General features: G+C 39.9%; 1 protein-coding gene and 1 long non-coding RNA gene across 2 annotated transcripts in view; one reads left to right on the top strand and one right to left on the bottom strand.

The window, feature by feature from the left end:
- The first annotated feature begins 312 nt into the window (after positions 1–312).
- Positions 313–11926, top strand: part of zgc:165507 (uncharacterized protein LOC561188 homolog) — a 24894-nt gene continuing 13280 nt past the window's right edge. The window contains exon 1 of the mRNA XM_034163213.1: positions 313–556. The gene's annotated coding sequence lies outside the window, so the exon portion shown is untranslated. The remainder of the gene's footprint in view (positions 557–11926) is intronic.
- The window catches only part of LOC117503918, a 19989-nt gene continuing 16497 nt past the window's right edge, over positions 8435–11926 (bottom strand). Inside the window, exons 3-4 of the long non-coding RNA XR_004558695.1 lie at positions 8705–8716; positions 8435–8505 (exon numbers count right to left, since the gene is read on the bottom strand). This is a non-coding gene — a long non-coding RNA (uncharacterized LOC117503918). The remainder of the gene's footprint in view (positions 8506–8704; positions 8717–11926) is intronic.

Genomic DNA, 11926 nt, shown 5'->3' with positions numbered 1-11926 from the left:
TGAATGACCAAAATGACATGGTTAGATGGTGAGGAGCATCTCTCCTTAGTGTCGGCAACATGAAACATATTATAACAGCTATTATTTGTGTTTTGTGGGCTGGGTGATAAATACTGTTTTTAAAATGTAGTTGTTTGTATATATCAGAAGCTTGTTGAGGCTTGCTGATTTTTATTTATTTGTTTATTCCTTTTTCTAAGTTGGCACAGGGGTGAAAAATGTTTGGCCCGTGTGATTTGGGGCACCAGACTTCTGCCCACACGGCCACACGTCTAAATCCGCCCCTGGCGGTGACGTGACACCGCACCCTCTGGTTATGTTACGTAGTGATGATTGTACTCCAAGTGAGCACTAAATTCAAAGGTGAGTGAGTGAATGAGTGCGTGGATGATGCGGGACAAGAGCAGCTGAGGAGGAACCGGCGGTCAGACGCAGCGCCGCCCTCCGCTCACTCGGGAAATTTTTAAAACACGGAGCTCCTTCACGCACGGCACGCAGAAGGTCACCGGCAGCTATTAGCGCAGGACACGAACACCAACACCTCCACTCACCAAAGGTAACGTCGCCTTTTATTCCTCTTTATCCCAAAGACGAGCGGTTCCGGTGAGCGCGCGCGCGAGCCTTGTAGGTTGCGTAAAGAGAGCCGATTGGCTGTCGGAATTATGTTTTAGCTCGCGCTCGCGAGCCTTTGAAGGAGGCGCCAAGGTGTCAATCATCCCACATAATCTGTGGATAATCTGCCGCAACATAAATAATAAATGTAAATGATTGATAATGTCGTGTTTGAACCACGCAGGCAGGCCACGGCCATTTTAACTGGATTTATCCGGTCTCTTCCATCAGCAGCAGCAGCATCCTGTGATGATGAAGTCATCCTGCATCATCATAATAATAATATAATAATGATAACAATTTTTATTATTATTATTATTATTATTATTATTATTATTATTATTATTATTATTATTATTAACCAACTTTACAGATGTTCTCAGGATGACCTGTTTCTACCAGCTGGAACCACTTCGTATTTATGCAGATGATTTAATACAATACCTCACGATCACCACTTTCACAGTTGTGAGATATTATTGTGTCATGATTAGTATTATTATTATTATCAAACGTTTACAGATGTTCTCATTATGACTTGTTTATACCAGCTGGAACCACTTCGTATTTATGCAGATGACTTAATACATATACCTCACAATCATGACATTCACAGTTGAGAGATATTATTGTCATGATTATTATTATTATTATTATTAACCAACTTTTACAAATGTTCTCAGGATGACCTGTTTCTACCAGATGGAACCACTTCATATTCATGCCAGTGACTTAATACAATACCTCATGGTCATGACTTCCACAGTTGTGAGATATTATTCTGTCGTGATTATTATTATTATTATTATTATTATTATTATTATTATTATTATTATTATTATTATTATTATTATTATTAACCAACTTTTACAGATGTTCTCAGGATGACTTGTTTGTATGAGCTGGAACCACTTCATATTTATGCAGATGACTTAATACAATACCTCACAATCATGACATTCACAGTTGTGAGATATTATTGTGTCATGATTAGTATTATTATTATTAACCAACTTTTACAAATGTTCTCAGGATGACTTGTTTCTAACAGCTGGAACCACTTCATATTCATGCCAGTGACTTAATACAATACCTTATGATCATGAAAGGCCCATGTCATGGGCTGACCTGTGGAAGATCCCCCAGGCCAGACTCAGCTTCCTTATCAGGGCCACCTACGACACCCTGCCTTGTCCCCGAAACCTCCACTTATGGTTTGGTACGGAAGAAAGCTGCCCCCTGTGCAACACCATCAATGCAGGCCTCCAGCATATCCTCTCAGGCTGTAAGACCGCACTATCTCAAGGCCGCTACAGGTGGCGGCATGACCTGGTGTTGAAAAAGCTGGCAGAGGTGGCAGAGGCATGCAGACAACAGGCCAACAGCAAACATCCTGTCCCAGCGAGACCTTCCATCCCTTTTGTAAGAGCTGGGGAGAACCCCAAACTCACTCACCAGAGAGTAACATCAAGATTCGTCTCACCCGGTGGTGAGTGGACTATGAGGGTTGATCTGGGGAGGCAGCTCCAGTTTCCCAGGGAGATAGTGGAAACATCTCTCCGGCCAGACTTGATCTTGTGGTCAGTCCCACACAAGACCATTCTGCTGGTAGAACTAACTGTCCCGTGGAAACAGGGGATGGAGGCTGCTAATGAATGTAAGCGTTCCAAGTGCGCTGACCTGGCGGCGGAGTGTCAGGAGGCTGGCTGGAAAGCCATTACATGCCCTGTTGAGGTGGGGTGTAGGGGCTTTGTGGGCTCCTCAACAGTTCGTCTGTTGCGAGACATTGGCTGCACAGGGGCAGGGAGCCGCAAAGCCATCAAGGAGCTAGCAGAGGAGGTGGAGAAGGGCAGCTTCTGGCTATGGCTAAGGAGGAGAGATAAGGGGTGGGGGCAGAACACCTAGGGCATCAGCAGGGGGTGGCAGGTAAACACACCTGCCATCGCTCCGCCACCAAGAGATGTACTGGGGTTAAAGGAGTGAAACATTGGTGACTGGTGGTCCCCAGCTGATGACCCGTTCCTGCCCATAGGTGTATGGGGGAGCACACTTGTATAGAGTGCACTGGTGGAGGTGTGTCAGGCAGCAATGCCCAGCAGGTATTCCAACAGTCTGTATCTTCAAATTTCACAGTTGTGAGATATTATTCTGTCATAATTAGTATTATTATTATTAACCAACTTTTACAGATGTTCTCAGGATGACTTGTTTGTACCAGCTAGAACCACTTCATATTTATGACGTTGACTTAATACAATACCTCATGATCATGAGTTTCACAGTTGTGAGATATTATTGTGTCATGATTAGTACATATTTATTACTATGCTCTAATAATTCTCACTTAGTATTTCATAACTTAGTATGCCATCAGTATGAAAGGGTAGGTGACCCCTGCCATAATACATTGTCAGTTTTCTATCTCTGCATCCACCATTCTGTCTGGTAATCGATCAAGATACGATCTTCCTCTCCACCGATGGATTGCCATGGCAACTCCCCTTGGAAATCTTGAGTTATTTTCCCAGTCAAGACCAGTACCCACTTACAGGTGGGTGGATGGTGACAGTGCAGAAGGGTCTTCACCAAGTGCCCAGATGGCTAGCATGATCAGGAATCAAATACACGTCAGCTACTCAACTCCTTATCCCACTGACCTACCTGCTGTACACACTTATGAGTTACTGCATTAGAATTATGGGGTGATAGTTCATAATAACGATACAGTACAAGATACGAGATACTTCATGATAATGGTAAGATAGTAAGCCCTAATTTTGAGAGACTAACGTGCAATTTTGAGGTAGTTCAGTATGTTCTAATTAATATATTGCAAGTTACAATTGTGAAATAAGTCAGAATTGTGAAATAAATCACAATTATTACATAATAATTACACAACAGTATTTTGGAATTAAGACTTATTTAGCTTCACTTGCTAAGAGTGACTGTATGATACGTAGCAATTACAAGAAACATTTGTCATTATACGAACAGGTAGTTCTGTGGGACAGGATTGATAAAGATCTATATAGATTGAATTGTGCGCTTCAGGCTACCTGTCTGTGTCCTTGGACAGATTTCTTCATCTACCTTGTCCCAGTCCAGCCAGCTGTTAATAGGTACCGCCCTCAGCTGGGGCAGTAACCTACGTTGGACTGGCATCCTCATTGGGATTCGTAGAATCTCTTATCACATATTACAACAAAAAATCTGCCCTATACTCGCAAACCAGCCCTCATGAGAAACAAGAAAAAATAGGGCTGATAAATCATACACTTTTCCTCTCAAATTTACTGCCCTGGAAACTGTGGCAATAAAATCAGGGTGATATAGATCTTAAAATAGGGCGATACAAAAAAGACATTGAAAATACCAGGCTTTGTATCACCCCTGCTTTTCATCCAATCAGGAGCCCACATTTCTCAACCCCACCAATGACACACCCCCATTTTGTGTTACCCCAGTGACAAGTGTAGGATCCTGATCCAGGATTCAGATCATTTCATTCAACCAAGATGTCTGATCAAGGTGAGAGAGTTTTAGCCTCCCTAACAGGGAGAATTCTACAACTTGAGTCTCACACTGAAGTTGTGAGACATCAGTGAAGAGGACACTCATGACTTTAGAGAGACATAAGAACATTCTATAATTTACATATCTACATGATTTACCTGCGTTATTCATTCTACATGATTCATGTGTATGATTATTGTTCTTTATTTTTGTATGAACCCCTCGGACTCAGGCTCATACAGATACATCAGTGCGTGATACATAAATAGACATGTGATAAGGTATATATCTGCTTCACATTCATGTGTAAAGGGATAAGTACCTGCCAGATGTGCCTCAGGGATTGTATTTGACTTGTAATTATATCCAACCATCTATCTGACTTTATTATCTTGCAATTCTGAGATAGAATCTTGTAACTGTAATTTGACCATCTAGCGCTTGGCCTGGGTTCGTGTGTCATACATCATACGGACAAGGTGAGGAACCTTGTGGTGATTTTTGATCCTGCTTTGTCCTTTGACCTCCACATTAGGGATATTGCGAGAGGTGCCTTCTTCCATCTGCGAAATATAGCGAGGATTCGTCCCATTCTCTCCATGGCTGATGCTGAGACCCTGATCTATGCTTTTGTTTCTTCCAGATTGGATTATTGAAATGTCCTATTTTCAGGGTTTCCGCAATCCAGCATTAGGGGTCTCCAATTGGTTCAGAATGCTGCTGCCAGATTTTTGACACGAAGTGGAAGGTTTGACTACATTATACTTGTTCTGGCATCTCTTCATTGGCTTCGTGTCTCTGTGAGATCAGATTTTAATGTTCTGTTATTAGCCTATAAAATTGCTCATGGACTGGCACGACCTACCTCGCTGATTTAATTAAACCTTACATACCGGCCCGGGCTTTGCACTCACAGGATGCAGGACTACTTTGTGATCCGAGGGTGAAGAAAAAGTCTGTGGGTCAAAGAGCCTTCTCCTATCATGGCCTTGTCTTATAGAATGGTCTCCCAGCGTTAAGACAGTCAGATTCTGTGGAGACATTCAAGACCAGACTTAAGACACATTTGTTTTCTCAATCCTATTAATTTTTACTCCTTTGTGTTTTTTCTTATCTTTTAATTGTGCTTTTTAATTTTTTATCATTTCATTTTAAATAGTTTTTTAATTGTTTTGTTTGACGCTGTCATGTGTTGGCAGTTGAATAAATTAAAAACTGAAATTAATCTCATATGTGACTTAACATCTCATAAGTGCGAGAAAATATGTAATATTGAGGTAAAAAAGCAAGGTGGTTTATTTTTTTTTTTTCTTTAAAATGGACAAAAAAGTGGGCTGTAATGTCTTCATTTATTTTGGAAGCATGTTTGGAACAAGCTCTTATTCACGGTCAGCTGGTTAGCTGTAAATACCTCTACAAGACACATTTTACTTGTTTCCTGTGGAAAATGCACTGATGATGCAGGCATTAGTTTCCACAGTGGCGGTCCCTGGGCCCATTTTATGACCGTTCTACACTTGCTTGAAGCAAGTCCAACCAGGCAGATTCATGAACATGGAATAACTTTTACTGTCGATTTTCTTTTACTTCCCCTCGAAGCAGAGTGGCGTGAAAGCGTATAGTTACCTCAATCAAACATACTAAATCTCTCATTTTAAAGCTTCTGTTCCACTGGAGCCCACTTTTTCTGGACAGGAAAGTTTTTGACTTGACGACGGATAACATGTTCCTGCAAAGATGAAAAATACTGGATTGCTGTAAGGCAATTCCATTTGTTACTTATAAGGTGACTAAACTGTGAGCATGAAGGCTGTTTTGCAGTTAGGCGGGTGCTGATTGTGTTAATAATGAACTTTAGCTCACAAGGTGACTAATGTTACGTGGAGGTTACCTTAGCGCTAATCCCACTTTGCCATAATTTGTCTCATGAGGCTTAGGGAAGCAGGTTTGTGTACTTGCTGGTACTCGCTGACTGCAGAGGTTGTTTCCTTTCATACAGTCTTTCACAGCTTATACGAACTGTTTGTCTGAATGATTTTAACTTTGGACTATCCAAGATGGTCTTGAAAAATAGCACACATTTTCATTTTAAAATAGATATTTTCACTACAGAAATAGCAAGAAAACTATAAATTAAACTGACAAACAAGCTCTTTTTGAGCTACATGTAACTTCAACCACACCTACTCCTAATTTCCATCATGCATGGATGATAAGATTATTCCCTACAGCACAGCCAGACATGTCCAGCAGGTGGCAGACTGCAGACAGGTGTACGGTTTATTAGGTAAGCAAGAAACCCTTGGTGTTTGGATTGATCTGGTCCCTCAACATTCACCAAATTTTGATCGGTTTATCGTCGTTAACTTCAAGACATACAGTAGAAGTTTTTTTTGAGTAATTGTTTTGAAACTTGGGCTGTTTGTTCCCATGAAACCAGGCTACTCTCTGCACTTTAATAATCCATCTCTCACTTGCCCATCTTTTCTCCTCATTAAAGATAAACCAAGATCCGGAAAGAGGCGGCAAAAATTGAAAAGTTTTACCTTTTGACAGCAAGTGCCGTTGCTGAATTTTTCTGTGAACATCTCATTAAAAACAATGGATTATTGCATTTACTTGCCGTTTACAGCCAACATGCGAATGCAGTATTACCACCTTAATGCCAGCAGGTACTATTAGCTACTGTTACCTTTATGTCCAGATATGTTGCTTTAATATTAATAAATTAATACTATATTAATTTCAGGGGTTACATATTCTTTCTAAAAATACTCATTGTAATATTTGCTTGATAATCGTTGTAATATTTGCTGCCGGCTCGCCTCTGCTTCACCGCACCTGACAGTATTTTAGTTTTTGCAGATCCTGAAGGCGACTTCACATGTGCACTCTCAGGTTATATACCACCTGAGCCGCCCCGTTCACTTACATGAAACCCCACACCTGTGGCCCTTGTAAACTAATGCTCCAACTGCCACAAAGAATGCAGTCATTCAGGCTGGGGATGAGGGGGCCAGTTCACATGCACACATTTGCTTTTGCAACCCATGGCTGCGAAACCCAGCCTGCTGGGCTGCGCCAGCTGAATGATTTTATTATAGGAAAATAAGTTTGGTTCTTCAACTGCCTCCCTGCTCAATGAGCTCTGTTGTTGGACTCTGCTCACCAAGATGAAGGAAGCCAGTCATCTTGAACAGACAGAGGACACCGGACCAGAGCTCTGCAACTGTGTGCATGTGAGTCTGTATGGAACTGGAACCTGGATTCTGGGGGGGGGTTTCATCCTGATGTGAAATGTTTTTCTTTGATCATTGTACAGTGAATGTATTGGCTGACATTTTAGAAACTGGTATTTCACTGGAATAATGAAAGGTATTGGAGGGAGTGATGCATATGGTGCATGCATTTTCTGTGCCGTGTTGTCATTTCAAGATATAGTGCAGCAGATAACAGAATATTTACAGAGCAATCCCGCAAATGGTGATAGAAACACCAAATTTAGCACAAATATACCTTAGACATTACTCTTTAAAAAAAAAACGATTGACCATTTGAGTTTACAGTAAGCAGCCAGGTAGGGGTCAATTGAAGAATTACAAAGGGGTCAAAATTAAAAGATGCTCCAATCATATTGAAAACTATACCATATAATTTATCTGATCACAAAGATTCCAACAAGGTATAGTTTGGACTATCTGTGACTGAATGTTATGGAGTTATGGGGTAAAAACAGCAAGAATTGTGACAAAGATCAATTTCAGTTTGTATAGGGGTCAAAAGTTAAAGTTGCTCTAATTTTGGTCAAAAGTGATGCAAATTAATGGTTGAGTTAATAGGGTTTTAAAAAGGAATAGTTTGCACTATGGGTCATGCTTAGTTATCATGTTACGGGTTAAGATATGCCACGTCACACAATCCAATGGACATCAACCTTGTTTGACCTTTACTTTGCAGACCAAACATTCAACACAGTCAAAACTATTCCATTTATTAATCCTTTTAGCTCAACCAATAATTTGCACCAAGGTTTACCAAATTGGAACAACTTTAACTTTCAACCCCTGTACAAATTGAAATTGACCTTTTTCACCATTTTAACTGTTTTTAACCCCATAACTCTATAACATTCAGTCACAGACACTCCAAACTATACCTTTTCGGAATCTTTATGATCAGACAAGTAATGTGGTGTAGTTTTCAATATGATTGGAGCATCTTTTAATTTTGACCCCTGTGTAATTCTTCAATTGACCCCTACCCTGCTGCCTATTCACAATTCAAATGGCCAATCGGTTTTATCAAGAGTAATGAGTATTTGTCCTGAATTTGTTGATTCTATCACCATTTGCAGGATTGTTTCAGTTATCTGCTGTACTAATATAGGAGGAGTGGTAGTGGTGAGACTAATAAGACAGACATAATTAATCTAACCATATTGGATGCAGATATCCAGAAAATGTGGTTTTGGACTATATCTATATTGTTCTATGAGATTTTGTAACTTGTATTTGTAAATGGGTGATATAATAAGATACTTGTTTTTAATTATATTTTTGACAACCTTGACGTTGACCTTTTGACCAATCTTCTGCCAGTGTGAACCATCTAAAGACACTCACCCATGGAGTATTCCTATCACGTTTGGTGAAAATCCATTCACCTGTTTTTGAGTTATTTTGTACGCAGACAGCAAAACAGCCTTACAGGACTTACGTACAAGTCTATGGTAATGGAATTACAGTGACAGCAAAATCTGACCATATTTTATCTTAAGATTAAAAATTTACTCTGATTGCAGTTCCGTTATCATACTTAAGGGCTGTGATCTTCTCAAACAGATACCTCAGTCGCCACCTTGACAAGCTGAACCAATGCAAGAAATATGGTTGGATTTAAATAAATTACCCCAAATTAACTTGTCAGTCTTGTCAATGTTGTTGAAGGACAGAGCAAAGAGATGAAGCATTGGAAGCACGAAGGAAGTGTTGTCATTGGAGTGAACGGACACTGACTGCACTTTGTCTTTTTTTTTTTTTTGCTTTAATTTTTTGGCTTACACAAATCAAATTCATCAAGTTTATGTGAAACGTCTCCCCTGCTGCTTTCCCATGGTCAGTCTTTTTTTGGAGCTTCATATTCGGACCCATCCACTTAAGCTGCTTAAGAGTTCTGACGCTTCTTTGTAAACTGTGGTCGAGTGCAATCAATCAAACCATTATCTATGCTGCAGTGGACAGCCTGTAATCTGATTATCATGGATTAGACCCACTGCATAGAATCTCTAGGGGGGTAAAAAAAACTCTAACTTTGATTAAAGGCCTATTCAAAGATGGATTATTTTTGCTATTTACAGGCATAGTAATAAGCAAGTATAATATTTCCAGTACCATCTATGAAGGGAGTGCTATGAAGAGTCACGTGCACATGTTGTGCATGAAATGAAGACTGTATATGGAACCCCATTGGGTTTCCTTGTTGCCCGCAAAATTTTGTGGGGGATTTCAATGCATTCCGGTGTTTGTCTCTGTTGCCGTATTCATATTAGCTTGCGTATTGTGCATGAATGCCCAATCAAGACGTCTTAATACTTTTGACTTTTGGGATGGCTATCATGGTAGCATTTAGAGTAGGTTGTTAGGAGATTGGATGGTGTATATACGTTTGTGTCAAGTAATTGTTACTCAGGAATTTGGGTATTGGTCATGTCTGCTAGTGTAGGGAAGGTAGCTCATGTGGGATAGGAGTTGGGATACAAATATGTCATGCTACCTGTCTGTATCCTTAGGCAAGACACTTCGTTGACTTCATCTCAGTCCCTCCAGCTGGAAATGGGTACTTGCCTGGAGAAATAACCTGCATTGGATTGGTGTTCGGTTCAGGAGGCATTGTAGACACTTATCCACTTCACAGTATGGAATCCAGGGACAAGCACCAGCACCAATAGACCTTAGATCCTATATAGGATTTACTTCTTCTATTGGGAATACCTGGTTTTGCAGAGCAGATAGCTCATTGGGATATGGCATTGGACTACCGGATTTACATCTACTAACTAGATAATATTTCTGAAATAATGCACATAAACAAAATATATTATTAGCTTGTTTTTAACCCAGCTACGTGATCAATAGTCAACATTTCTAAAAGACTAGACTAGGCTGCCAAGCTTGCTAATGGGTTTAAAGAAGAAGTATGTCTACCTTGGGCTACATATCGGTAGCCCAACATCTATCCTATTGAACGTACCTGCCCTACAGTCTGATTTGTGGGTGTTTAAAATGTTATATTGTAGATTTGCATACAAGGGTGGTCTCTTGCTGAAGATGTTTGGCCCCATTTTCCATTCTGATTTCAAAACTGAGAAATTGGGCCCAATAAAAAAGAACGAAATAGTAGGCAAAATTTATGTTACCTATTTTTTCCCCAATTGTCCACTTTCAGGTATTTTTACACAAGATTCCCCATTATCAGTACCAATAACATCAGATTATTCACATTTTGGGGATTATGATTTATCCTGACATCAAGTGTTTAAGACTTTTCCAACTGGTCAAAAATGTTTTACAACACTATTTTTCACCACCAATTACACCCAGTTTCACGGCCCAATTGGGTATTTTGATATTCCTGCCGCAATGTAGACAATCGGGTATCAAATTGGCAGACTGCTCAAATATGATCAGCTCTACTGACAACACAGTAGAGCTGTCAAGCACCATCAAGGTTCTGGCCCCTTTTGTCCACTTAGCCAAAATTGTATTACTTCTACCAAGAAGGTTACATTTTTGCCTCGTCTTGCTTTTAAACAGGATTAAATAATGAATAGATTTCATGGTACTTTGTGGAAATATTGATGGTTTAAAAGTGGAAGAACCTGTTATATTTTAGTTATCATCCTGCTGTGGATCCAACAGTTAATTATCGCATTGGTTCTGTTGTCGGGATTCATTCTAATCAATGCCACTCCAGTTCATTGTTGTATATTCAGAGCCTTGTTTTTGATGTTCAAATTGTAAAACAAATGGCTGTTTTGATGTTAAAATTGGATCACGTGAAACACCAGCAAAAAATAATCAGTTTTGATGGCATTAAATAAGGTTCAAGAAAACTGGAATGATGTCTGAAGGTGTAGATGACATTATTGGCCATTTCTGTTGAAAAGTTGAAAAAGTAGTTGATAGACTATCTGTGCTTTCAACATTTCAACATTGGGAAAGAAAGCGCCATCATTTATTGATGTTGTTGGGGCTTTTTTCAGACACACCGACGACTGAAGTGCATCTTTCTCGTGTGAATGTTTGATGCGCCTAAGTTTAGCTCACTACTGTAACTTATGTAGACCTCGGCGAGACCTCAACGAGTGTTTGTGATGCAGTGAACTGTTTTACTGCAATGTTAACGTGGTATTACTGACTGTTCCCCCTTTATACATGTGAACACAATAACTCAATAATACATGGTACACATTGTACCATAGGCATCCTATGAGGGGTTGATCAGTATTTCAGAGTTGTTTGGCGCCTGTATTTCACATAATAAGGATTAAGGGTTTTGCCTGTGAACAGAATAACCAATTAGCATTACATAGCAGACATTTGCTACTTTCACCATAGGTCTCTTGGGTGTGTAGACAAGCTGATTGGATTTTAAGGTTTTTTTGGTGCAAATGACAAAGTGATGCCTCTTGTTGGCACTAACTGAGCAACAATATATTTTAAACACTCGGTAGTTACACTATAGGTAACCAGTAAGAAGTAGCAGTCATTCATAAGTCATCAAGTCCAGTCTGTTTCAG

The sequence above is a fragment of the Thalassophryne amazonica genome, chromosome 22, assembly GCF_902500255.1.
Source record: "Thalassophryne amazonica chromosome 22, fThaAma1.1, whole genome shotgun sequence".
Lineage (NCBI taxonomy): Eukaryota > Metazoa > Chordata > Actinopteri > Batrachoidiformes > Batrachoididae > Thalassophryne > Thalassophryne amazonica.
The sequence above is the reverse complement of the archived record's forward strand: the minus strand, read 5'-3'. Positions and strand labels throughout refer to the sequence as shown.